This window comes from Carassius auratus, chromosome 9 (genome assembly GCF_003368295.1).
Source record: "Carassius auratus strain Wakin chromosome 9, ASM336829v1, whole genome shotgun sequence".
NCBI classification, from domain to species: domain Eukaryota; kingdom Metazoa; phylum Chordata; class Actinopteri; order Cypriniformes; family Cyprinidae; genus Carassius; species Carassius auratus.
In genome coordinates, this window is record NC_039251.1 from 33,429,854 (window position 1) to 33,457,798 (window position 27,945).

The window sequence follows — 27,945 nt, forward strand, 5'->3', positions numbered from 1 at the left end:
TCCGTAGGGTTAGATACTTATACAGACTCTTTGAACTTTCGGTGATTATATAGCGGTGACAAAAAGTATTTGGACAATTCATTGCACAGTTACAAAATTCCAAAACAAGTGGCATCCGCAAACAAATGTTGCAGAGGTTTTTCTCCCGTTTTGAACTTTTAATTTCGTATGAAGTCAGTTCTACTCAAGGTTTCCAATCACAGTAACCTCAGAATCACATTAATATCCACAAATGTTTGAAAAGAATATGTCACAGTACTTTTCCGTCTTCATTTTGAACTGTTTATCTGTTGTTTTTTCATTTCAAATGTAATTGTTTTTGTAAAATGTATTATTTTAAAAAAGTTTTTCAAAAACGTGCCTCTACCTACATTTTCCCAAGATGCCAAAAACGTACCCATGCATACAATTCACTGCAGAGGCAATGCAAATAAATACATTTTGACATTTGCATCATATTAATCATGTCCATATGTAAGATGTTTCTGAAGTAAACTTGCTCAGTAGCTCATCTGGTACAGCATTGTCCCATGAGAAACAATCACAAAATACTAAAATAACATGGTTGCTTAAGGACGGGGTTTAGTGCAATGTGTAATTTAAGGCTTTTGATTCTTGATGGAGCCACATGTATGATAAAAAAAAAAAAAAAAAATAATGTTTAATCTTTAATATTGAAATATTAATATTGTGAAAATATTGAAAATAAATAATGTGCATTTGCTCATGCTAACAGTAATCTGAGGGCCCTGTATTGTTGTCGTGTGAGTGTAAATAATGAGCAGGATTTGTGTTTGCATTTGGATGAAGACAAACTCAAGGTCATATTAAAGGCTGCCCCGGTCGCGGCCCGTGAATTCACTGTTGTCCTGCTGTAGTTTCTACAGAGGATTTGCCTCATTCTTCATTTACTGCACGTTCATGGTGCTGTGTTTACACACCGACGCATCTCATACATTAAACAGTAAATTAGGATCTAGCGATTATAGTAAAGTACTTTAAAACAGCAAAGCTGCACTGAAACAGAATCAGCATCATCCACTTCACACTTCTTTATCTCCTGTCCACATTTCCTAAATTTAATAGCCTTTTGATAATGATTTCATCATGTTCTGTTTCATCAAGATTTCTTTATTTCTGTGGATGTTATGTCGGCTTTATTTAAAATTTTAAATGTAAATGCAAACACACATTTAATCAAATCTAAAGAGTTTTGGTTGTCCTGACCATGCATGGCATCTTTAACTAAATTATAAAATACATGTTATATTCATGTATTTTTTGTTGTCGTTGTTGTTGTTGTTTTTTCAGTGTTTATCACCTAAATCTCATTCATAAACAACATCCTTTAAGTGATTTGCTTTTAAAGGTCTTTGTGCCTAAATAAGCTGCACTTACAGTGTAAGATTAATTATATTTTCTGATAATGGTGAATAAAGCTTATTGCAATTCTTTACTGTAACACAGTACTGCTATAATTGCCCGAGAGATCTCCATCAGGACAGACAGAGTGAATGTGAGTTTACAGAGACTGATGTGGCTTAATTACCCTTTCTGGTCCCCCTCTCTGATTTACCACCTACACCGCGCTGCAGTAAATGCCCTATTAAGAAGATAACAGTCCATGTAAGACACCAAAATAAGACGTTACATGTTTCAGGCTGGTAAAGGTTAAAAGGTGAACTCAGGAACAATCAAGTCAAGCACATATATTTTCATGCTGGCTATAATCCTGCAGAAAATCACTACAGTGCACACTTTCACACTGAACATGCCCTTAACCCGATAGATAGATAGATAGATAGATAGATAGATAGATAGATAGATAGATAGATAGATAGATAGATCACTCTCATTCTTGATGTTCAATTCAAGTCAAGACCCCCCCCCCCCCCCAAAGTGGCATTTTGGGACATCAGCTGTTTAATCCTCTTTCCTCTGTGGATTCATTGGCTCATTCAGGGCTGGGTTGTTGACATTCTGTAGCCTGTTAAAGATGTAAGTGTGTGTGTGTGTGTGTGTGTGTGTGTGTGTGTGTGTGTGTGTGTGTGTGTGTGTGTGTGTGTGTGTGTGTGTGTGTGTGTTACAATGAGGGGCCCTTGAGAAGCCTCTCTGCCCCATGTGGCCCTCGGTCCCTCAGGATCAGTTATCTCGCTGATTTAAGTAGAGAGTGTCAGCTCTAATTTGTCCCCCTTCTCCACGCCTCTCCAGCAGGGACGCCCTCTTTAAAATATGATGAAAAGATCAGCTGTAGGTCTGTGTGTTTAGAAGAACGGCGGGCTCTTGAAGGGCAGAGGGGATAATAGGTTACTATTATGAGAGCAGAGGGGAGGTACGTTTTAAAACCAGTCACAGGTCATTTGCTGCTAGAAAACATGTTTCAGTGGGTTAAAAAAACAGATGCTTGCTATAATGAGCCCAAAGAAAGGGCCAGATTAACACTCACATGCCTCAAGAACGTAAGGATGAATATCCTGCATCAGACTAGACAAAGAAAAGGCATTTCTGTGAATGGTGGATGGTCTATAAAATGTTAACATTTTAGAAAGGAATACTCTCAGGTTTCTATTTTTGTATTACATTCAGAAGTTTGGGGTCATTAAATTATATTTTGTATATACAGTATATATATATATATATATAGCAAGGACATTTATAATTTTACTAAATGTTTTTGTAATTTGAGTAAAAAATGGTTGATCTTTTTATTGTATTTTTTTTCTCAAAGAATCATGAAAAAATCATTAATGATAATAATAATAAAAAGAAGGAGAAGAAGAAGAAGAAGAAGAATGTTTTCGACTGAAAATTGTTTTCAACATGATAATAAGAAATATTAACAGCATTTTAGAATGCATTAAATTGATTTTTAATTTAATTTAATTTTATAATTTAATTTAATTTATTTATTTATATATTTTTTATTTATTTATATATTTATTTAAATGTTTTTGTAATTTGATTAAAAATGCTGTTCTTTTGAAGTTTTTATTTTCATCAAAAAATTCAGTAAAAAAAAAACAACAAAAAAAAAAACAATGAACTAATAAACTAACAAGCTAATAAGCAAGCAAAACAAACAAACAAACAAACAAATCACACTTACTAAAATATTAATCAATGTTTTTGGCATTGATAATAATAAGAAATGTTTCTTGAGCAGCAAATCAGCATAAGAATGATTTCTGAAATATCATGTGACACTAAAAAACTGGAGTAACATATGTATATATATGTATGCATTAGCAAAAAGCAAATACTGTTGCAAAGAAAACAGTTCAGTATAAGAAATAATTATAACGATGGAAAACAATTCTTTTTTGTTTTCTCTTTTCCCTCTCTTTTGCATTAATCTGATCAAAAAAAAAAAAAAAAAAAGGAATGGTGACTGACATATTAATTGGACATTATCTTCAGAGTCACGTGTGCAAATACCTGCTCACATCTGACCTCGTGGCAGCTCTGGTTCTGTCGTCTTGTCACACGCCTGCGGTGGAATAGATGTTCCATTGTTATTTTAATCTCTTTACTCACCCCTGCTTTCAGAAGCGTTTCGATGAGAATATGAATTAGTGAGGTAAAACTGGATGTGAAAGGGCAGCTTCTCAACAACCACTCTGTGTTCACAGCATAATACGGCAGGCGTGTGCGTTGCATTCCAATAAATCCCTCTGTGACTCCATCTAACAACTTATTCATTTGCTTCCAGATTAATAAGCGCAGCATGATTGCAAATAATAGTTTGTGACATGTTGTGTAGGCAGCATGAAAGGTTTTAGTGAGGCAGCCAGAGAGAATTGCCTAGTTTGATTTATCTGCCTTTGATTTATAAAGGAAAATCAATGAAACAATTCTTTCTATTTTCCAGTCTCCTATTCGCCTGTTTCCCAGACACTGCATGCCACGATAAGACTTTGGTCTCTGCGAAAACCAAGACTTTTTAATTATACAGCACTTGTTTGCATTAGATTTCCTTGAGTAAAAAAAAAGAGAGAGAGAGAAACATTTCGGAGGAACGTATATTGACTGTCCCTGTGCAGAAAGAGCTAAATAGAATTTCACAGCCACGGTGGCTAAGAACCATGCACAAAAATTGCTCAATATCTTGGTTCCTGGCCAATTTTCTATCCCTATTGTTTGGCAGTGTTTGATAGTGGAGGAGAATGGTAATGTAATATACATAATTCATACGGCCTCTTCATTGCTGATTCTGCTGTCCTGTCTGTTTATGTGGGTAAAATAGATTCTACAGTGTCTATTAGGCCAATAAAACACAGACTGGAGGATTTGGCACATTTTATGTAAAGAGACAGAAAGCCCTGGACTGACGCGTGATGCTCGCCATCTTCTCTGTGAAATGTTTCCATTACAATACACTGCTTCATTTTAGACCAGAGTTCCTCAGATGGCTTCAGGACATACTGAAGATTGTGTTTTGTACTTTATCATAATTTTTTTTTTTTGTCAAGATCTGCCAAAATAAGATACCTTAAAAAAAATTATAAGTTTACTGAAATATCTATGTATCTCTAAATACTAATTTTTGTCATTTAGTGTTGTTGTAAATGATTGGTATTTCTTGTTGTACGTTGTGAATCTGACAAACCCTGACAAACAAGCTCAAATGTATAAAATAAAATAAAATAAAATAAAATAAAATAAAATAAAATAAAATAAAATAAAATAATAGTTTCAGGACTTTATAGATTGCAGTTAAAAAAAATACAAATGCAATAATACTAACATAAAAAGTAGCCCTGTTTTAAAACGAAATATAATCATTATTTACAAAATAAAATCTAAATGAAGTCTTTCATGTGTCTTCATTTCTGCATTTTTTTAAATGAATATTATTTAACAAAATGCTAATTTAATCAAATCAGAACCTGTTTCTTATGAATTGAAAATCTTCTTTGTACACTTTTGTACTCTTCTGAATTAGTTGACCAATTCAAAAAGGGTGATTTTTCATGCACTGGACGTGTTATTGATTTAGTTGTTCATGAGCAAGGTCACACAAGAAGTATTTCTTACCAGGAGCCATCGTGATCATTCACATTTAATCGGTATGTGAGGAAAAAATGGTAAGACTTTAGATTAGGCAACACATTTTCACTATTAACTAAGAGTTTCCCTTCAATAAACTCCTGATTTGCTGCTTACAGATGGTAAGTAATCTTTGAAAATTTAGTTTCGTGATTATTGCACAAGTTTTATTTTACCTAATCAGAGTTGCACAGATAATCTGCAACTTTTACAGGTAATTTACTATAAATTACACCCTCATGCTGCTTTATTACAAGAACTGTAAAAAAAATAAAAAAAATAAAAAGATATGTTTTCCTATTACTTTAACTCATTAAAATAATTTAACCAATTAACCAAAAAAGATTTTTTAAGTGTTTAACATTGCTACATCGCAACCCATACTCTCTCTCTCTCTCTCTCTCTCTCTCTCTCTCTCTCTCTCTCTCTCATACGCATACACATTAAAGCTGGTTCTGACCCTTGTCTTTATGCCCCAGATGAATTATGTTTATGATCAAATGTGTCAGAAAAGCACCTTATCAGACATGCAGAATAACCTTATTAACTGCAGTGCTACTACTGCCTAATGTAATACCACATTCATCTTGTCAGCGACACGGACACCAGATATTCTCCATTAACTGGGACCCTTACGATGATCCATGTACGTTACGTACGAGCGTATGAAATGCCACAGAGCTCGTCAGCTCTCCTGAAATCAGTAATGGATGTGAAACCTCCCTCAGCCACGATTCCTCTGGTGTCAGCGGAAACACACACACACACACAGTGTTCAATACGCTATCACTGATGTTACACTAAGACTGATTTTAAAGTAACAAAAGTAAAGATCATAATTTTTTTATTTAGTACCATTTAGCTCTTGATGCATTGTGTTTCTTTCATGAGCATCAGTGAATGTTCTCTAGTGTGAAAAGATGGATCTCAAAATCATACAGTCACTCCTGGAAAAGGTTTCAAATCTGCAGAATATGCTCGAACACCAATGAATATTCAGGTGAGCATTTTTTTAAAGAACGTAGTACAGATCAACTGTACAGGACAAACAAGGGACTCATGAACGGCTATCAAAAGCATAAACACAGGTGTTGATCATCCAGCTACACACAGTATTAAGATTAAACAGTGTGTGAACTTTCAAAGTAGTTTCTTTGTGCAAGTCCCTCTTTCCTAAAGTTATTAACATCTTTCATATTTATGAAAGCTGATGAGCAGAACTTAACACTGAGGCTATTTTGGTAGAAACTGGTAACATTTGTGATGGTGCTAGAACTTTTCCCTAATGGTACTAGCATAGCTGGCTGTTAGAAGATTAGCAATCTCCAGATCCTGATGATTGAGTGTGTGTGTGTGTGTGTGTGTGTGTGTGTGTGTGTGTGCAGATGATCATTTGAGCAGCAGTTAAACTGACCTCAGTCAGGTCTGGAGTCCAGGACTCCCCGCAGGGCACAGCAAGCCCAGAAACATCCGGTCCACTGCCAACACACACTGGGTCACTGTGGAGATAAACACACCTATTAGAGTACTGAAGCATTCCAGGAGAACACACACACACACACACACACACACACACACACACACACATGTTTGTGGGCTCATCCCATAGGCGTAATGGTTTTTATACTGTACAAACTGTATATTCTATGGCCCTACACCTAACCCTTACCCTCACAGGAAACTTTGTGCTACAGTATTTCAGATTTTCAGTACACTAAATCACTCAGTGGTTTATATGTGTTTTGAAAAGTGGGGACAGACCTGAAAAGTCACCTTCTCCTTGTAAAACCTGTGTCATAGCCTTATCATTATACAAATTTGTGTCTTTATATGTAACAAAAACACACAGACATACACACCGTCTTTCTACTTCAAATTTTAACTTGCTTCTGTGCTTGCTTTTGTTTTTTTCTTGCTGTTTCTTATAATTATTTGAGAAAATTACTACAAATACAAATTCAAACTAAATTCTACACCAGTTTTCACTAAAAATGCTAATTAATGTAATATAAATGTAATAATAATAATAATAATTATTATTATTATAACACAAACTTATAGTACTTTATACTGTAACATAATTTCAATAATAAAGCAACAACATGGTTATTATTAATGTAATACTGTTTATACTTTTTACGGTGTAATTACACAAGTTATTAATAAGTAATATTAATTATCAACTTGTACATACTAAGTTTTTTTTATGTACTTACTATAATAATTTACTTTTATACAGATAACATGTATAAAAAGGACACAAGAAATAAAATATTACCTAATGCTGCAGTAATAATTAAGTTGTATTCAGAACCACAACATTTAAATAGAAAATCATGTCGATTTTCATGTTGATAAGAACTGACTTGGGCCCTCACCTCCGTGTGTGAAATCGGCAGTGAATGCAACATATTTAAAATTCTTGGCAAATCCGCTTGCATGGCATCCACACATGTAGAGTTTGTGAGGAACGGCTTGTTTGGTGTCAGCTTCCCCGCACAGGGTGCAAGCATGCTTAATAACAGACCTGAGACCTGTCTTTGATTTTGAGAAGTGTGTGTGTGTGTGTGTGTGTGTGTGTGAGACAGAGAGAGAGACTGGAGTCTGAAGCTTCACCTAAGTGTACTGAAGCAGAGAAATAATGGTACCCCTGTCTGTTTAAGAGAGAGAGAGAGAGAGAGGCTTTAGCATTTGCAGAGGCTTTTCGAGGTAGCTGACATGACGTGGTGCTCAGATGTAAATACCAGCCGGCAGAAGCTATGATGAGATCTGTGAAGCGTCTGCTTGCTGCCATCATTTTGTGTCTAGGTTGGCATCACCCACCTCACCCCGCAACATGTTTAAAATAGCAGAACTAACAACCCTTCGACGCACATGCATGACTTTAGCACAGTTGCTGGGATCGCTGCCATTTTCAGTCTTGTGAACAGCGCTGGCTTACCCTGCATTCATAAAAACCCCTCACTTCATCTCCATGCTCACCTTAAAAACAGAGCAGTGTTTGCACCACCCTTTCTCTGTTGAGATGCTTCTTGATTATACTGAATCCCCTGTTTATTTTAATGCATTACTTTTTGATGCAGCAAAATGTATCAGGAGAGAAAACAGAAATGAAAGGATGAAATTATTATCATAACAATAACTTTTATGAAGGGACGACATCAGTTGTATGAAGGAATGTAATGTATTTTAACAGTCTAACAGAGAATATCATTCTGTCCAAAAATACAGTTTTTTATATCAGTTTTATTAAGGGTTAGCAGCATTTTATAACAGTCTTATTAAGGTACAGTGTATTATAATATACTTATAAAGGGATAAAAGGTTGTGACTGTCCGATGAAGAGATAATAACAGTTTTAGTTATGTTATTTTACAGTATAAACCATTAAATGAAAATACACTTTAGCATACATTTAAAAAGAGTACTTATTGTGTAAATAATATACTTTAGTAGTATGTAAACTGAACGTAATGTTGTTATAGACACTTAATTGCATGCTAATTACAATTAAATGAAAATGTATTACAATTTAAAATTATATGAAATGCAGTTTGCTGAAATTTAGGAGAACGACTTCAGTGCATCTTTAATTATTTGTATTATCTTTGAAATATAGTAAAAATGTACAGCCGAATGTACTGACAAGCATTTATGGTGAACTAAAATCTATTTCATTTATGTTAAAATGTTGTAATCACACATTTGTTATGATTAAATTGCAACTTAATCCAGTTTAAAATATATAAACTAAAAAATTATAGCAAAGTACTTGGCAAGGCAGAATATTAGTAAAACATTTACTTTAAACATTTGCTTTAAAATAATTTTAAAGTGCTTTTTTTAAAAGTGTATTTAAGTTGAGAAAAGTGTCTTTCATTTCATTAATATTATATAATCTTCAAGTACAGTATTTTTCATATACTTCTAAGATTTAAAGTAAACTAAAAGTGCAAATTCAATGAAATTAAGTGCTTTTTTTTGCACAAGGGACAGTACTCTATTGTTACAGACAGTCTCATAAACAGTACAGTGGTGTATGATACAAGTCTTATGAAGGAACAGTAGTGTTACAACAGCCTTCCTTCACACATGGCACGACTTTAGACCCCAATTTTTCCCATCGAGATGCTGCTTGATTGTATTGATTTCCCTGATAATGTAAATGTATCACTTTTTGAGCGGAGGGTGAAATTAAGACACAGCAGAGGGGTGTGTGTCAATGCAGGTAACGATTTTGTGTTTGGAGTGGAGGACTCTTAATAAGCTTCGGTTTAAGACACTCTGTAAAGTGCTGAAGATGAGATCAGTCTGTCTGTTTACCGCGCATGGCCTAATTGAGAAAGATGAGGCTGATACCGAGGCTATAATTAACGTCACACACAGCAGAGACAACGCAAGGTCACCGAGTGTTTGACAAGAAATGTTATTTAACAATGAAGACAGCGGCTAATCAATAATTTACTCATTTTTCTACTCGCTTTTGCGTTCAGTGGCGTCTTTATCATACTGCTGTGTACTCTGTGTGTGTGTGTGTGTGTGTGTGTGTGTTTGGGATATCAGCAGCGTCCCCCTCCTTCGAATCAGATCATGCCATTTGGGAGGGATTCCTGTTTATTCGCCACCATTAAAGACATGAAACTTACCAACTTAAAAATGACATGCAAGGGCATTTGCATAATGCAAAATTGAATTTCCCTGAATACATGTATTAATCTGAATTGTAAAAAGCAGTGGTGGGGCTGCTTACATGCTGTAATTGGCATCTTGTGGTTTGCCTTCCTGAGGCGAGACTTGAGTTTTATGTGTGTTTATAATAAATTGCATATTTAAGCTCGCAGGAAATCACTGGGAGACATCCATCCTACACGCTCTCATTTATGGCGCTGTCTTTAATTAAACCACGGAAGGAGTCTGCAATTTGTTTCTGAACACTGTCTAATGTCTGAGACTGCTTATTAGATATTAAATTGATGCATAATTCAGGCAATTAAGAAAGTAATCACACAAAGTAATGTAATGGAAGTTAATTATTACTGCATAAGCAAACAGTTCATTAATGCCGGTTAATGTTGTGACTGCAGTGTGTGCGGATCTGCTGATTCCAGCTGATCTGAGATCAGAAAGTGTGTATGACTCACCTGCAGACGAGGGCTTCACCAGATCAGATGGTAAGGCTCATTGAAAAAAAAAAAACATGCCGTTGGCGACATTTCTGCAACGTTTCGCCACACATTCATAATGAATGTCCAGAGAGTTGTGCTCTAGACATGTTTTATTACATTGGTTGTTCGTATCACATCAGTTTTTAAAAACATATCCTGTGACTGGTGCTTTAAGATTAATGTTCAATGTGCCACCTATGACCATAAACTAAACATAACCCAAACGTGACCAAAAACTGTATTTGTATTTGGTGAAGCATCCGTCTTATTTAAACATGCTTCTACAAGACTTGAGCTCTGTTTATCTGTTTCCTTCTCGCTTTGAATAACGAGTGTAGTGCTGTACCAGGTGAGCTACTGAGCGAGTTTACTACAGCAGGAAAGCCATATATGGTCATGTAAATGGAAGTGAATTTCAAGTATGGATACATTTTTGGAGTGTTGCAAGAAAGAAAAGAAAAAAAGAAAAACAAAAGATCTTTTTTAATATATTTAACAGAAATTATTATAATTGTTCATATCACATGGTCAGCATCACCCAAATTAGCTTATTTTATTAGTGACCTAAACATGGTTTAAATAATTAAATTTTTTCTTCATTTTTATTTATTTATTTATTTTCTGTTTGTTTATTTACCAAAATAATTATTGATTGTACTATGTAGCATCAAAACCTAATAATGATCTGTAGTAATCCATACCATGTACATTTTATATTATATACCATGGTATGCATAAGCTAAGGATAGATATTGTTGTGTATCATAGTTGGTACTTTAAAATACCTTAAAATATAGCGTGGTATTGCTGTAGTACTTTTCAAAAACTATAATGCTACAGTTTTTTTTTTTACCCAATATTTGCTATGCAGAAGTCGGAAATAGATAATTCAATTCATTGCTTCAGGTAAATATTTAATAAAGAGACTGTTCTTTGCTAGTTGCACTTGTTAGTTAGTGTTTTTGATAGTGTCTGGCTTCATTTCAAGGATTTTGAGGCAAAACCTTGACTCTTCCCCCTTTTTCTGTCTTATTCTCTTTCATTTTTTTCTCTCTTTTAAAGCAGACCCATAAAACAGGCCTGTCCAAGCTGGTCTTGTTTCTCTGAGTAAACATGCGTGTCACAGTTGACCTTTGCAGGGGTCAGGAGGTTTTTATATTGCCTGACATGTTTGAGAGTTAATAGAGACGCTTAGCAACACTCCCCTGGGTCATCCCATTTATTAAGCTACAATGAGTTGCATCTGTCTAAAGCAAATCAAGGGGACCTATCAGCCAGGGGCAGACACCATCAGCACACACTCCTCGCTCGCAGTGCACCAGGTTTAACACACACACACACACACACACACTCTGAGATGAAGAAGTGATCGTAGTTCATCATGATGCTGATTTTTGAATTTTGTTGTTTGATGTTGGTGGATGCATGATTTTCTATGTATACAATGTCTCATTAAAGGACACATTTACATCCTACATATAGAACAATATCACTGCAGTTTCAAGACTTTGGCCTAATAACAGCCTATTGATGAGTCTTATATCATACTGTAAGGGATAATAGTGCATTATAACCTAGGGACAATAATATTTTATAACAGTCATTTATAGATTCAGATATTATGTTATATATTTTAGCCAATAAACTACCATTCAGAAGTTTGGGGTAAATTAGGTTTTTAGAAAAGAGTTCTGTTATACCTACTTAGGCTGCATTTATTTGAACAAAAATTCAATAAAATAGCAATTTTATTTGTTTTATTATTATTATTTTTTTTTTTTGATGCAAAGCTGAATTTTCAGAAAATTACTCCAGCCTTCACTGTCACATGATCCTTCATTGATGATAAATGTTACTTATTTTGGTGATTTATTTCTTTCTTTCATAAGTAGAGAATTTAAAAGCATTATACGTTTGAAATTGAAATATATTTGGTTACATTAATAATGTGTCTAACTTTTTATCAGTTCAATGCATCTGTGCTGAATTAAGGTATTAATTTCTTAAGAAATAAGTAAAGATTTTGAATGATAATGCATAGGCATAATAGCATTAGATAACAGTCTTGTAAAGACATGTACTGTATTATAACATATCATATACATAACATAAAATGGTTGAGATCAGGTCACAAAGCTGCCATCTGTAATCACGGATAAGAGTCAATTATCACAGAGAACTATCAGATCAATTACAGCTCAGTCAATACACACACACACACACACACACACAAAGTAATGTTGTCTTCAGAGCTTTTAAACACTCAGAAACAGCAGCAGAATGCTGTTATGGCTGTGATTCTCCCTACAAAAATGACTTTTAAGAATGTAATCCAAGGTTGGCCTTTTGTTTTGACAAAACCCACACACACACACACACACGACAGATGGGGCTTTGCTATTGCTTTTTCAGCACTGGTTAATGGTGACAAAACTACTGTTATGTGCTTAACGACTGCTTGTATGTTACTGCCAGGTCTTTATGAGCACACACTCCGTGGTCTGAGTGTGTGTGTGTGTGTGTGTGTTTGGAATGACTGCATTGATGAAAGTTAATGTCCCAAAATGCTCATTTTCTTCATTGCATTTAGATATGGGTTCCTCTCCACAACCTGGCTGGTGTCCATTGCTTTGCTCTCTCTCTCTCTCTCTCTCTCTCTCTCTGGATGGATGGAAATAAATGTGTTGGTGTAATGGAGGTGTGCTAGTCTCCTTCTGATGTATCATCTCCCCTCACTCTTTTATTTACACTCAGCTTCAGCTCAAATTGTGTTGTCATCTTAATGGGGAAAGATTCATCTGATGTTGTGCAGGTTTAGGAGGGTGAAAGAGATGGACGTTTCTCCCCAGCCTTTGTTTACACGCCAATAAAGGCTGTTAACTGTTTCAAATCCAGTGGCCACTTCACAGTTTTAACTCTCTCCACCCCAAGCATTTACTCATGGAGTTGTTTGATTGATAAATGCCTGATCGATGATCAGATCGTCCATCAGTGTTTTAGCTGGAGTTAGTTAGATACAGGAACTAAGGTGAAATATTATATTATATATTATATTATATTATATTATATTATATTATATTATATTATATTATATTATATTATATTATATTATATTATATTATATTATATTATATTATATTATATTATATTATATTTTTAAAACCTTGTAAATAAATAAAAGACCTAAAGCAGAAATTCAGAAACCGAACACTGAGTTGATAATATAATATAATATAATATAATATAATATAATATAATATAATATAATATAATATAATATAATATAATATAATATAATATAATATAATATAATATAATATAATATAATATAATATATGACATAAATGCCTTATTATGTATATGGTAAAATATTTATTTGTAATAAAAAATAACATTTTATATATACAATTATAAAATAGCATTTTAACAACAGTGTACACTTATATTTATACTCTATACTATATATATATATATATATATATATATATATATATATATATATATATATATATATATATATATATATATATATATATATATAATATTATTTTATTATAGTATGTTATTTATTGCATGTAATTACATCTGTAATTAATTTCTGTAATTACATTTATAATTACACTGTTGACCCATCCCTTACACCTTAACCCACCCTTAAACTACCAATACTACCAACCTCACCTGTATCCCACCTCAGTAGCAGCAGAATATGTGTAATGTAAAATAATATGAAGACAATAACTACGCTGTACTTATTTTTTGATGTAGGTATATAGCAGTCAAGGCCAGCTAATATAAAGTAGGACCAAATTTACTGAATAAGAAATTATAGATACTTATACATTCAGACTGACATTTACATATTCATATTTAATTCAATATATAATTAATTACAAATTAAATTACAATTTAATATTTTTCCCCTAGTATGTACAGTATTCAAGTTTGTGGCCATTATAAATATCTGCACTTTTACACCCCCCCCCCCACACACACACACACCGCACACACTTACACCTCTGTCCAGCGCTGAACACAGTGTCAATAAGTCTCATGCTTAGAGGCATAAAACTAATGTTAAACAGCAAGAGACTTTTGTGGGCACTGATGGTGTGTGTGTGTGTGTGTGTGTGTGAGAGAGAGAGAGTTAGACCGACACAGTGAGACAGAGAAGGTGCTGTTAGAGGGCATGTGTGTGTGTGTGTGTGTGTGTGTGTGTGTGTGTTGTACAGGTGTGGGGCGTCTCACTGGGCTTTGGACAGGAAGAGGAGAAGAGAGGGGGATGGGGACAGCTGGAGAGGAAGAAAGGAGGAGGGGGAGAAAAGAAAAAAATAATAAAAATAAACTGAGAGAGAAAAAGAAAAAGAAAAAGAAAAAGAAAAAGCGAGAACATGACAGTGCGGGAAAGAGGGATTTAGAGAAGAAAACAAAGGAAGTGAAGAGAATGTGAAGGGTACAAAAGAGTGAAGACACAAAGATGGAGGCCCAGAAGAAGTGATGGAGCAGATAGAGTGATAGTGGGAGCTTCTGCAGGCCAGCGGCTCGTCCCAAAGGAATGAGAGAGTGAGTGAATATCAATTCCCAAACAAAGAGCCTCTTCCAGATCCAGCCCATCAACATATGGAGGAGTCAATGGAAAACCCATCCACACAGAGAGAGCGACACGGCACAACAACACTAGCTCGACCGCAGGTCAAACACAGTGCTACACTAAAAACAACTCCCTTCTCATTAACATTTTGTTCATTCTTTTATGTATGTACATTTTTTAATTCTAATCTTATTTTTTGCATGGTCAATAATAGCTTTGTGGATCATAATGGAAGTGGTGTACAGGCCTGTTCACACCAGGAGTACATACATGTATATCAATGGAGAAAGGTCCATTCACACTGTTAATTTACACAATATATTTGATTATACAAATGTTCCTCACATGTAGTGATCGTGATGGTGTGGGAGAATGTCTATTAGGTTTTTTAAGAACAATCATAGTAAAGTCAGTCTCCAACTAAAATGCAGTAGCTACACCAACACTTTTAATATTCATGTATTTGAGCATTTTAAAGCAAACCACTCCGTCACATGACGGATCACAGTCTAAAAGGCTCGATTTAAGTCATAATTCAGTTTTGAAACTGAAGCTTTTGTAAAGCTCTTTAATACAAATTTGCATTAAACACATACAATATTTATGCTCAACCATTGATCGTCTTATTACTTTCTTAGCACTTTCTTTTCTGTTTTTGCTATAGCTTACCGTGCATGCTTCATGTACCTGGATTTTAAAAGTTGTCATCTCCTTGTGTGAAAAAATGGTTCCAGACACATGACTCAAAATCTAGTAATCAGAGAAATAATGCTTCTTAAACTGTCCGAAGTCCTTTTAAATCACGTTAGTTTACTGCCTCTAAGCATAAGTTTAAGCTTAGAGGCACAAAACTATTGTTTAAGAGCGAGAGAAATACAAATACAGTCTGCTGGATCGGGTCAAATACAAAATCCCCAAAACCGTTTGAAACTAATATTTCAATATTCAAAATTACCAACAGAATCTGACCATTTTTATTTTTATTTAGCTCAACTCTTGTGAAAAAGAAGTAGATTTTAGCATACTTTTAAAACAGAAAGTACTTATGATGGAAATAATACTTTAAAAGGATACACTTAAGGACTGAATGTAATGTTCTTGGACCCTTAACTGCAAATAAATAATATATTTTTTAAAAGTATTACAGAATTTGCATTTCTTTTAATGCAATTAGATAAACTTTAGAGTGCTTGTTTTGACTCAATTATGTAAGTGCATATTCATATTTAACTTCTGTTTTTATGTAGCACTTTATTTTAAGGTTATGTTACATGTACTTACTATTATAATAACAATAAATGATGCATACTGTAATTACATGCAAGTAACCCTAAGACAAACCCTAAACCTAACTCTACCCATTTTGTGAGTACATGTAGTTAGTTAATATTACTCAGTACTTTATGTGTAAATACACTGCAACACAGACACCTTCAAATAAAGTCTAAATATAATTAAATTATTTTTTTAAATGCATTAACTTTAAATGTGATATTGAGTGAACTGCTACAGTTTAAATCATAATCAGATACTTTACTATATGTGCTTTAGTGTGTTAGTCGACACATGAAAGCGTACTTGTTTAAAGCACAAGAAGAGATTATTAAAACATAGGAATTTCAACTTGATCTGACATTATTACGACATGCACATTTAAAAAAAGTGTTTTAATAGTCATGAAAGTATCTGTCTGTAGAAACAAATGGCTGTTTTTCACTAGTATTATATTATCTGCAAGTACAGTTGTTACCATTGTTAGGACAAACAGATAGTCTCATTCTAAACTTCTGAGGAAATGAACCTACTAATAGCTTATTTATAGTTGTCTCTGCACATAAACATTAAAGTATTTTAACACATTCTGAAGGCAGTCTATGCTAAACCTCCTTTGTGTGTGTAGTGCCAACGGTGTACGTGAACAAAGGCAAGTCCTCCCTCATCACTGTGTGTGTTTAAGCAGAAACAGAGACTCTGTGTCTCTCTTTATTGGGCTGGCAGTGGAGTCATTACTTGCTGTGTTCAGGCTGTGAGCGTCCATGCGTTACACACTCACACACATGTCTGCGGCCCTCGCAGGACTCCTGAGTGACCCCTGCAGCTCCAGCACAGCCCATGCAATTCAGACGCCTGATGACATGCGGAGGTGTGTGTGTGTGAGAGAGACAGAGGGTCATGTGTGTGCTGACACCCCTCTCCCTGTCTCTGAGGGCAGCGAGCGCAGGCAGGGGCTGCACACAGGGGTCCGCTCATACCTTCAACAATACACCACTCAAATAAGCAGGCAGAAAGTGTGTGTGTGTGCAGGTTTTGGGTGTGTGAATACTAGTGTTGATAGTTCCCACCAGGTAATTGCTCAGCAGGTGAAATTCAGAGAGTGGTCAACAGCAGGAACTTCAACTTTGCAGTGTGTTTAGCACTGTTTGGATGTTTGTTTTCATGCTTATTAAAACAGGTGCCGCTCGAGTCCGTCTCTAACGAAACTCCTTCACTCTGACACTGACACGTCTCACGAACGCCCGGATCTTTGATTTATTTGACCGTCTGTCTTTGTGGCTCAAATATATGTGCTTTTTATTCACTATGCGAGCAGTTACTTTTAATGTATTCACACCGAATGTGCTGCGTCCTGCGGCGAAGGCAATCGATATTAGATTTAGAGTGCAATACCAGAGTTTCTACTTTTCCCTCCATTTGCAAACTGGTGAAACTCGAGTTCAGTTACATTTAAAAGTACTTTGATGTTTGATATTCACAATTTTACTCTCACATCTCTAACACTGGTACAAACTTAGAAAAAGTATACGATTAAGTCCCACTTTATATTAAGTGTCCTTAACCACTGTGTACTTACATTTAAATAATAATTTGATATAATGCACTTATTGTGTACATATGTGCTTTTATATTGCACTTATATTTAAAAAAAATACATGCATAAAAATTGCATTTATTATTAATTTCAGTAATAACATTTATTATTACACTGTTGACCCATCCCTTACACCTTAAACCATCCTTTAACCAACCAGTCACACCAAACCTGTCCCTAACCTCACCTGTATCACATCTCAATAACAGCAGAAGTGTTTCCCAATACAATATGAACACAATGAGTACAATGTACTTATTTTTTGATGTAAGTACAGTGAGGTCAGGCCACTTAATATAAAGTGGGACCAAAGATGAAAATATAATGATATAAAATGTACTTTAAAGCAAACCTTTTTGACATTATTACAAAGTGCACTTTTTCTAAGAGAAACAAAGCAATGAAAGAATATGCTGTTTAAGCGCACTGAAGGCCACTTAAAGGGAAAGTTCACCCAAAAATGATCCAAACCTGTATGAGTTACTTTCTTATGTTGATCATAAAATAAGATATTTTGAAGATTACTGGTAAGCAAACAGTTGGTGGTTGCCATTGACTTCTATAGTAGGAAAAAAATACTATGGAAGTCAATGGCAACCACCAACTGTTTGATGTCCAGCAAACTTCCTTATTTTATGTTCAACATAAGAAAGCAACTCATACAGGTTTGGAGGGTTAGTAAATGATGACACAATTTTCATTTTTGAGTGAACTATCCCTTTAAGTGACCTTTTATTCCATTGCTATTCTACTACTTATTGTTTGTTTGTTTGTTTGTTTGTTTGTTTTTGTTTTGTTTTTTTGAAGTGTACACTACAAGTGCACAATACTATACAATTAAGTGCATCTTTTTTTCACCATTGGACATCCATTGATAGCTAATACCTTTTTAAGTTTCATCTAGCGGTCAGGTAAGATTGTAAGTGAATGAAATAAAGTATTGCTTTATGGCCCTAAATGTAAAACTGTGTGCTACCAAAAACGTTTGCCAGACTTACCAAAATAAGCACTTTGTTGGCTCAAATTGTGGCTCATTATTTTGGTAACAATTACAAAAAATATAAGAAATTAAATTAAATTAAATTAAATTAAATTAAATTAAATTAAATTAAATTAAATTAAATTAAATTAAATTAAATTAAATTAAATTAAATGTGATTCTTGTAAAATCATAATTTTTATATAAGTTTTCAATATTAAATCTTAAGGTAAACGTTTAGCTAACATGCAAAGTAGTGACATTTATTTATTGTATCAAAATTAATTTTTACTCACTTAAAAAAATCTATTTATTTGTTTGTTTCCTATTTTATGTCTCAATACATTCACAAATGTACTTTTGTGTGTGTGTTATTTTCATTGTAACTGGGAGCACTGTAGTGAATCAGATTCTGTGTTAAATTGGACATAAGTGATTGCAAGCAAGCATGTAAGTGTTTCATGGCTTCATCTTCATCCTCACAGGATGTAGCAGATCAGTAAGGCATTATAGAGGTTTCTTACAAGTGTCTAGGTTAGATTCAAGCCCACATGCTTGTCAACACATGACACGATCACACTTTTTAGCACTTAAGGACTCAGTAATCTTTATGTTTAAGATGGATGATGTGTTTCCATAATTGGTCATTATGAGCATTTAAGCCTTTCTGCCCACACAGTATCCGTCTGGTTTGTAAAGCAGTGCACTGTGTAAACGTCTTGCAGATATCTCACTCCTCTCTGTACACAGAGAACGAGACGTGAAAGAGCATGTTGGGAATATAAATGCCTGTCTGCTCAAAGGCTCAAAGAGCTGATTAGGATCTGCTCCAAGAACAGCTTTATGGACCCGTTAAAGTTTTATTACACACAGCCCTCAGGTAAAGGCAGTAAATATAATACCTCTCCCGTGCCCCGATCCTGCTCTTTGAAGCTCTATAACACATAAAATAATAGAAATTCACTTATAGGGCTTTAGTCTGAATAACTGATGTGCAGAAATCACAAATATGGGGATGTATGTCATGTCCCAATCAAATATTGAAAGTATAATAAGAATATAAAGTGAAGTGAAAAAAAAAAAACAATTGTGAGAATTCACTGAAATGTATATATGTTTTGCTTCGTAAAAAGTTTATAAAATAATAGTCAGAAAAAAAAATGAGATGGAACCGTTTATTGAAGTTTTAGAGAAAATGGTTTGCTTATGCGTTTCATATTTTGTATCATGTTTTATCAGGGCTTTTATGGCTCATATAGTATGATATATAGAGGAATATAATGCTCATACTAAATAATAAAAGACAATAAAATCACCTTAGATATTTATAAACCCAAAATTAGCCAAATATGCAATATGGCTATAAACTATGATATGATTCTGACAGCTTGCAGTATAAGATTTTTATATCAAGAATACTTGCATAAAATTATTTAAATAATATAAATCAGCTTTCATGCTATATCTCCCAAAAATATGTAAGATGTTTAGTGCTGTCAAATGAATAATCACAATTAATCACATCCAAAATAATAGTTTTTGTTTACATAATATATGTATGTACTGTATGTATTTATTATGTATATATATGTATATATAAGTACACACACATAAATTATATATTTTGAAAATATGAAAATGTTTATACATTTATAGATTTATATTCTTATATTTTATATTGTAAATAAATATATTTAATATATAAAAATGTTTCTTAAATATATAAATGAATGTGTGTTAATGTTGTCCACAACTTTTATAGTGGATTAGATTAATTGTTTGACAGCACTAAAGATAATATTTAAATGCTAATTTTTATGATCAAATATCTGTATTTTTGATGGAGGCGGGGGGGGGGACATTTAATGCAATGCAATACAGTGATGATTGAGAGATGAATAAATAAAATATTTTCAAAAGCCTGATTTATCATATTTCATTTTGATCTTAACATGTTGTTTTAATGATGTATGGATAATCAAGCTAAGTTGCTTCAATCCAGTAAATGTTTATCTTGAAATCTTAATAAAAAAAAAAAATTATACTGGAAAGTATAAACATAAAAAATAATAATTCTAGCCATTGAAATTTGATTATACATCACATCATAATCAAATATTTAGCAAAGCAACATAAATCTGGTGTGTCTGACTGTTACCATACAAAGATGATTTTTTTCTAAGCTTTCTGACAGTTTGTGTGACTGTATAAGGTGAATCTGAAATGGGTTTCTTTTAAATGTGATGTATGCGCTGACATGCCCCAGAATCTGAGCACATTCACACAGAGCTGACAGGAGTCTCCCTTTCTCTTCATCTCTCTCTCCATCTATCTATCTATCTATCTATCTATCTATCTATCTATCTATCTATCCCTCTCTCGCAGCATTTAGAATAAAGATCACATGCACTCTGCACTGGTGTTGAGGAATACTAAGTCAGGCAGTCAGATAGATGTCTCGCCAAAAGGGATTTGTCCCTGAGAGCTGAAGGCAGAGAGGAGACTGCCCTGCCATTTGCATTTCTGAATTGCTTAGCTGGTCAAGCATGCGTTATTCTGCGGGCAGAGCCGCCTTTGAAGACTGTCATAGCAGCACACACCCACAGGAGTGGGCTCACTGTTGGACTTTACCCAGCAAATATGGATTATGTTAAAGGCAGCTGAGAATTGAGCATATGCTAATGTGTCCCTGCTGGTGTGTGTGTGTGTGTGTGTGTGTATGGGAGGACAACTACTGTTTGGCAGGTCTATCATTCCTTCATTAAAGGCCACATTATTACTTACAACCGTGCTTGCATGACAATCGCGTGAGAAAAGGCCAGTCCCTGTGAGCGCTGATTGTGGGTTTGATTGTGTCCTTTGGTGCTGCTTTCTACAATTTTTATCAGCTGTTAGAAGAAACGTTTGAAAGCAACTCTTCAGTAGCAGCTTGTGATTAATTGGAGGAATTTCCAGTATCTGTGTCCATTTGATAATCTATATTTCCAAGTAAAGTATTTTTAACAAACTGATTTTACGACTGTTAGTTTGCCTATGGATTGTCATCTCTGACACAGATGACTGTACAGATGATTTTATTCATGTATGTATGAAACGATATACAGATTTGCACTATTCTTGAAAGTTTGGGGTTGGAAAGATATCTTAAGGTTTTTGCATTAGTATAAGTCTCTTCTAGCTTCATTAATTTGGATCAAAAATAGAGTAAAAACTGTAAAAGTGTAAAATAGTATTACAATTTAAAAGGACTGTTTTCTATTTGAATATGTTTTAAAATGTAATTTATTGCTGTGATGCAAAGCAGAATTCTCAGCATCATCTAAAATGCTAATAGTCTGTTTTTTTTAATCATCCCATGCTTCTTAATGTTAATTAAATCATGAAAAAAAAAAATTGCATTTGATAATTTTTTTGATGACATCACCCAACAAAGAGACCTTTGATAAATAAAAGTATTATTTCATTTAACAAATATTCTTCTACAATCTATATAATTTAGTAAGTATATAATATTACATAATTATAATTATATTAATTTTAAAATACAAAGGATTATAATTAAATATTAATGAAATGTAAATATGAACAAATATATAACCAAAATATAAACATAAAACATTTTTTTTCTTTAGAACGCATTAACAATACAAAAAAGGTAGAAGCTTATTATGTTTGTAATATTTAGATTTAATTGTATATTTATTTACTTGTAAGCTAAAAAAAGAAAAAGAAAGAAAGAAAAGAAAATACAAGAAAAGAAAAGAAAAAGATAAAAAAAGATCATTTAAGTCTAATTTCTAGCGTAGAGGCTCTGTTCTCCTTCAGTAAAGATATAATTCCAGATTCAGCAAATAGTTACTGACACCCTATCCAAGCCTAGAAGAATTAGCATCATCAAAATGACACAATTACCAGAGTCAGGACTGGATCTGAGCCCCTGTCCCAGCGGGAGTTGTGTGTGTGTGTGTAAGGGGTAGCCCCTGGCTTAGATGTTGAATTTGCTGGGGGCATTGTTAGCCTTCTCCACCCCTCACCCTGGATTTGGGCTAGCCTCCAGCATGTGTGGGTCCCCCACTTTTCATACTACACACACACACACACACACACAAACACACATACTCACACAGGCTTGGAAGGACATGAGCTATTTGCCCCCGGGCAGTCAGCTAGTTTGGATGGACTCAGATGAGGCACATTAAAGGGCCAGTGATAAATCTGGTGTGTGAATTGCGAACAGAAATGCTTTTGTATGTAATTAATTCCAGTGGTGCCTCAGGCCCTTAACTGCTTGATGTGTGGGCCAGCTACAATCAACACCTCAGCTAAAGATTAAACAACCCCGTTACAGAACAAACTACAGCACTTAAGATAATCTACAGTTAAATAAGAGACCGATCTACACCACGACCAGTGTTGGGTCTGATGCATTATTATGTAATTATTTACTGTTAATGACTTTTCACTTAAAAAAGTCAAATAAGGGATTACTCAGTTCTGTAATTGTAACAGTGTAACAGTATATATATATGTAACATATAATATTAAAATGTGTGGTTTTAATGTAAACGTGTCCCTTTAAAAATATTGGTCATTTCAAGAATAATTCATAATTCATAACTACACCTCTAAAAAAAAATAACTAATCTGCAGACCAAACTGCACCTCTAAAAAAAAACTAATCTACAGACCAAACTACACCTCTAAAAAACAGTAAAACTGATCTACAGACCAAACTACACCTCTAAAAACAGTAAAACTGATCTACAGACCACACTACACCTCTAAAAACAGTAAAACTGATCTACAGACCAGTAAAACTGATCTACAGACCAAACTACACCTCTAAAAACAGTAAAACTGATATACAGACCAAACGACACCTCTAAAAACAGTAAAACTGATCTACAGACCAAACTACACCTCTAAAAACAGTAAAACTGATCTACAGATGTAACGACAGGTAAAAGAGGAGGAAGCAATTGCAGGCAATCAGATGATGTTTATTAGAAAGAGAGTCCAGAATGTAGGCAATGGCAAGGAAGGTCTACGGTGGCGTGAGAAGAGCTGGATGGTGAAGTCGATGGTGCAGGTGAAGGAGGTCAATGGATGAAACCAGGAACAGACCGGAACACTGACACGAGGACGACAACACGAAACCAATCCAGCACACGAACACGGAAGACGGTAATCCATCGGAGACGAGGCGGGGGGGGAACCGGGGCAGGCGGATTAAGACGGGAAGAAATCACCGATTTAATTTTGGACACATGGAACACGGGATGAATCCTCCTGTACGCCGGAGGAAGGCTAAGATGCACGGTTACCGGATTAATAATCTTGGTAATAGAAAACGGGCCAATAAATTTGGGAGCAAGTTTGTTAGAAACGGAACGCATAGGAATATTCTGGGTAGAAAGCCACACTCTTTGACCGACGACGTAACGGGGAGGCTTCGACCGGTGGCGATCGGCCTTAGCCTTGGTGCGCGACCTAGCCTGGAGCAGAGCTCTGCGAGCTCTGGTCCAGGTGCGGTGACACCTCTGGACTAGTGCGTGTGCGGAGGGGACCGAAACCTCGGATTCCGTACTGACAAAATTAGGTGGTTGGTACCCTAAACTACACTTAAATGGAGACATGCCCGTAGATGACACTGGCAAAGAATTGTGTGCGTACTCCACAACTGAGAGTTGCTGACACCAGGACGAAGGATTATTGGAAGCCAAACATCGCAAAACCCTCTCGACATCCTGATTGGCTCGTTCGGTTTGACCATTGCTCTGGGGATGGAACCCGGAAGAAAGACTAACAGTCGCTCCTAACAATTTACAAAATTCTCGCCAAAATTTGGACACAAATTGGGGACCCCTGTCAGAAACCACGTCTGTCGGAAGGCCATGTATGCGGAAGACGTGGTCAATGACAGCTACCGCTGTTTCCTTGGCTGAAGGTAATTTGGGCAAGGGAATAAAATGAGTCGCCTTCGAGAACCGGTCCACTACGGTTAAAATCACCGTATTGCCTTTAGAGGGCGGGAGGGCGGTGATAAAATCTAGCAAAATGTGGGACCAGGGTCTTGAAGGGACAGACAGCGGTAAGAGTAACCCATCTGGAGGTCGATTGGAAGTCTTACCAATAGCGCAAACCGAACAAGCCAAGACGAAATCGTGGACGTCACGAGCCATACCAGGCCACCAAAATCGTTGCTTGACTAGAAATCTAGTTCTACTAACCCCTGGGTGACAAGCAACACTGGAACAATGACCCCACTGGAGAACGTCTGACCGTAACCCCTCCGGCACAAACAATCGGTTCGGTGGGCAACGAGCCGGGGGCGTTACCCCTTCTAAGGCAGTCAACACCTTCGATTCGACCTCCCATCTGAGCGCGGAGATAATGATGGTCCCCGGTAAAATGGGCTCGGGAGTAGCAGTACGATCGGAACGCTCAAAAAGACGGGACAAAGCATCGGGTTTTATGTTTTTGGAACCCGGCCGGTAAGAAAGTGTAAAATCGAAACGACCGAAAAACAATGCCCACCGAGCCTGCCTGGAGTTAAGTCTTTTGGCGGTTCTAATGTATTCGAGATTCTTATGGTCCGTCCATACAATGAAAGGTACACCCGACCCCTCAAGCCAGTGACGCCATTCTTCCAGTGCAAGTTTGACTGCCAACAACTCTCGATTGCCAATGTCATAATTAACTTCTGCAGGAGATAAACGGTGAGAATAATACGCGCATGGATGCACCTTTCCGTCTGAGGATGCGCGTTGGGATAACACTGCTCCTACCCCCACCTCTGACGCGTCGACCTCCACTATGAATTGACGTGAGCGATCAGGGGTGACGAGAATGGGAGCTGAAACAAAGCAGCTTTTCAGTTTGGCAAACGCAGCCTCAGCTGCGTTTGACCACCTGAACGTCAAACTAGGGGAGGTCAAGGCGGTCAGAGGAGCGGCTAGTTGGCTGAAATTGCGAATGAAACGCCGGTAAAAATTGGCGAACCCCAGAAATCTCTGCAGGGCCTTGCGAGACTCTGGGGATGGCCAATTTACCACAGCCTTAACCTTCTCAGGATCCATGCGAACACCCTCAGTCGAAATGATGTGTCCTAGAAAAGAAACAGACTGTGCATGAAAAACGCATTTCTCCGCCTTGACAAACAATCCATTCTCTAGCAACCGCAGAAGCACTCGTCGTACGTGTTGCACGTGTTCCTGGAGAGACGAAGAAAAAATCAATATGTCATCCAGGTAAACATATATGAACAGATCGACCATGTCTCGCAACACGTCATTAACGAGTGCTTGAAAGACTGCCGGCGAGTTGGTTAGCCCGAACGGCATCACGCAGTACTCAAAATGGCCTCTAGGGGTGTTAAAGGCAGTCTTCCACTCATCCCCCTCCCTGATGCGGACCAAATGATAAGCATTACGTAAGTCCAATTTAGTGAAAACGGACGCTCCCTGCAACCTCTCAAAAGCTGAAGACATAAGCGGCAAAGGATAGGTATTCTTTACCGTTATGTTGTTCAGCCCTCGGTAGTCAATGCAAGGTCGCAAGGATCCGTCCTTCTTTCCCACAAAAAAGAACCCCGCCCCCGCTGGAGAAGAAGAAGGGCGGATAAACCCCGTTGCTAGAGAACTGGATATATATTTCTCCATGGCCGCCGTCTCTGGAATAGACAAAGAATATAACTTGCCCTTAGGCGGAGAAGTACCTGGCAATAACTCTATCGCACAGTCATAGGGACGATGAGGAGGAAGAGAATCAGCACGAGACTTACTGAACACCTCCTTCAGGTCGTGGTACTCCGCGGGCACGCTAGCCAAATCCACTGCTTCCCCCTGAAACACAGACTCAGAAACATTAACACCAGCAGACAAAAGACAAGACAAATGACATTCCTCGCTCCAGCTAACCACGGATCCAAGGCGCCAATTGATCCTGGGGTTGTGTTTCTGAAGCCAGGTGTGACCGAGAACGATGGGGGATTGAGGTGAGTCCGTGATGTAAAATGAGATCTCCTCATTATGGTTGCCAGATGTGATGAGAGAAACAGGTAAGGTGGTCTGTGTGATGACTGGTAGTCTGTGTCCGTTGAGAGCAAAGGGTGCAATGGGGTGTTTGAGGGAGGTGAGAGGAATGTTAAGCTTACAAGCGAACTTGAAGTCCATGAAACTACCCTCTGCCCCAGAATCCAACAAAGCGTGATGATCGAGTGCGTGGGTGGACCACCGTAGACTCACCGGAAGGAGTGTCGATGTAGATGAGGTCTTCCTGGCAGAGATCCCACCCGATAGTAGCCTCCGTTTTACTATCGGGCTTGGTCTTTTACCGGACAACGCTGGATGTGATGTTCTTGGCTGCCGCAGTATAAACATAGTCCCAGGGATCTCCGCCTGATCCTCTCCTCCCGGGAGAGCCGAGCTCGCCCCACCTGCATGGGTTCAAGATCTCCCGGTGGGCTGACCGCAACCTCTGAGCGCTGACACTGAGCCTCCGGTCTGTTCGCGAGAACTGCTCTCCCCCTCCGTCTGGCGGCTTGATCGAGTCGGTTGTCAACTCTGATGGTGAGATCAATCAGGCTATTGAGAGAAGTGGGGAGCTCGACGGCGCGGATCTCCTGTTGGATGCGGTCAGCCAACCCATGCAGGAAGTGATCCCACTGCGCCTCTTCGTTCCACTTACACTCCGCCGCCAGGGTGCGGAACTCAATCGAGTAATCGGATACGGACCTGTCCTCTTGACGTAGGTCCGTGAGAAGTCTAGCCGCTTCCCTCCCGGCGACGGAGCGGTCGAAGACCCGTCTCATCTCCTCCGAAAGGGCGTGGAACGAGGCACAGCAGCTGTCTTGATTCTCCCACACCGCCGTCCCCCAGAGGGCAGCCCTTCCCGTCAGTAGTGACAAGACGAATGCCACCTTCATTTCCTCGGTGTAGAACGTGCGGGGCTGCATGGCGAAGTGCAGAGAACAATGAGACAGAAATGATCGACAAAACTCTGGCTCACCCGCATATTTCTCAGGGATGGGGAGGCGTGGTTCGGGCTGGGAAATACCCCCGGAGACGATCGGCGGTGTGGGTGGCGTGGGAGGCGCAGCGGGTGGCTGTTGTCGTTGGTGTTGAGTCTGGAGAGCGAGCTCGGACACCTTCGTCACCATTGCTTGGAAGGCTCGACCCATCTCATCTATCGCCTTGTCTTGGCGATCCATACGACCCACGGCTCTCTGCAGAAATTCCTCCAGATGAGATGGGGAGCGATCGCCTGCTGCTTCCATGATGGTCAGATCCTACTG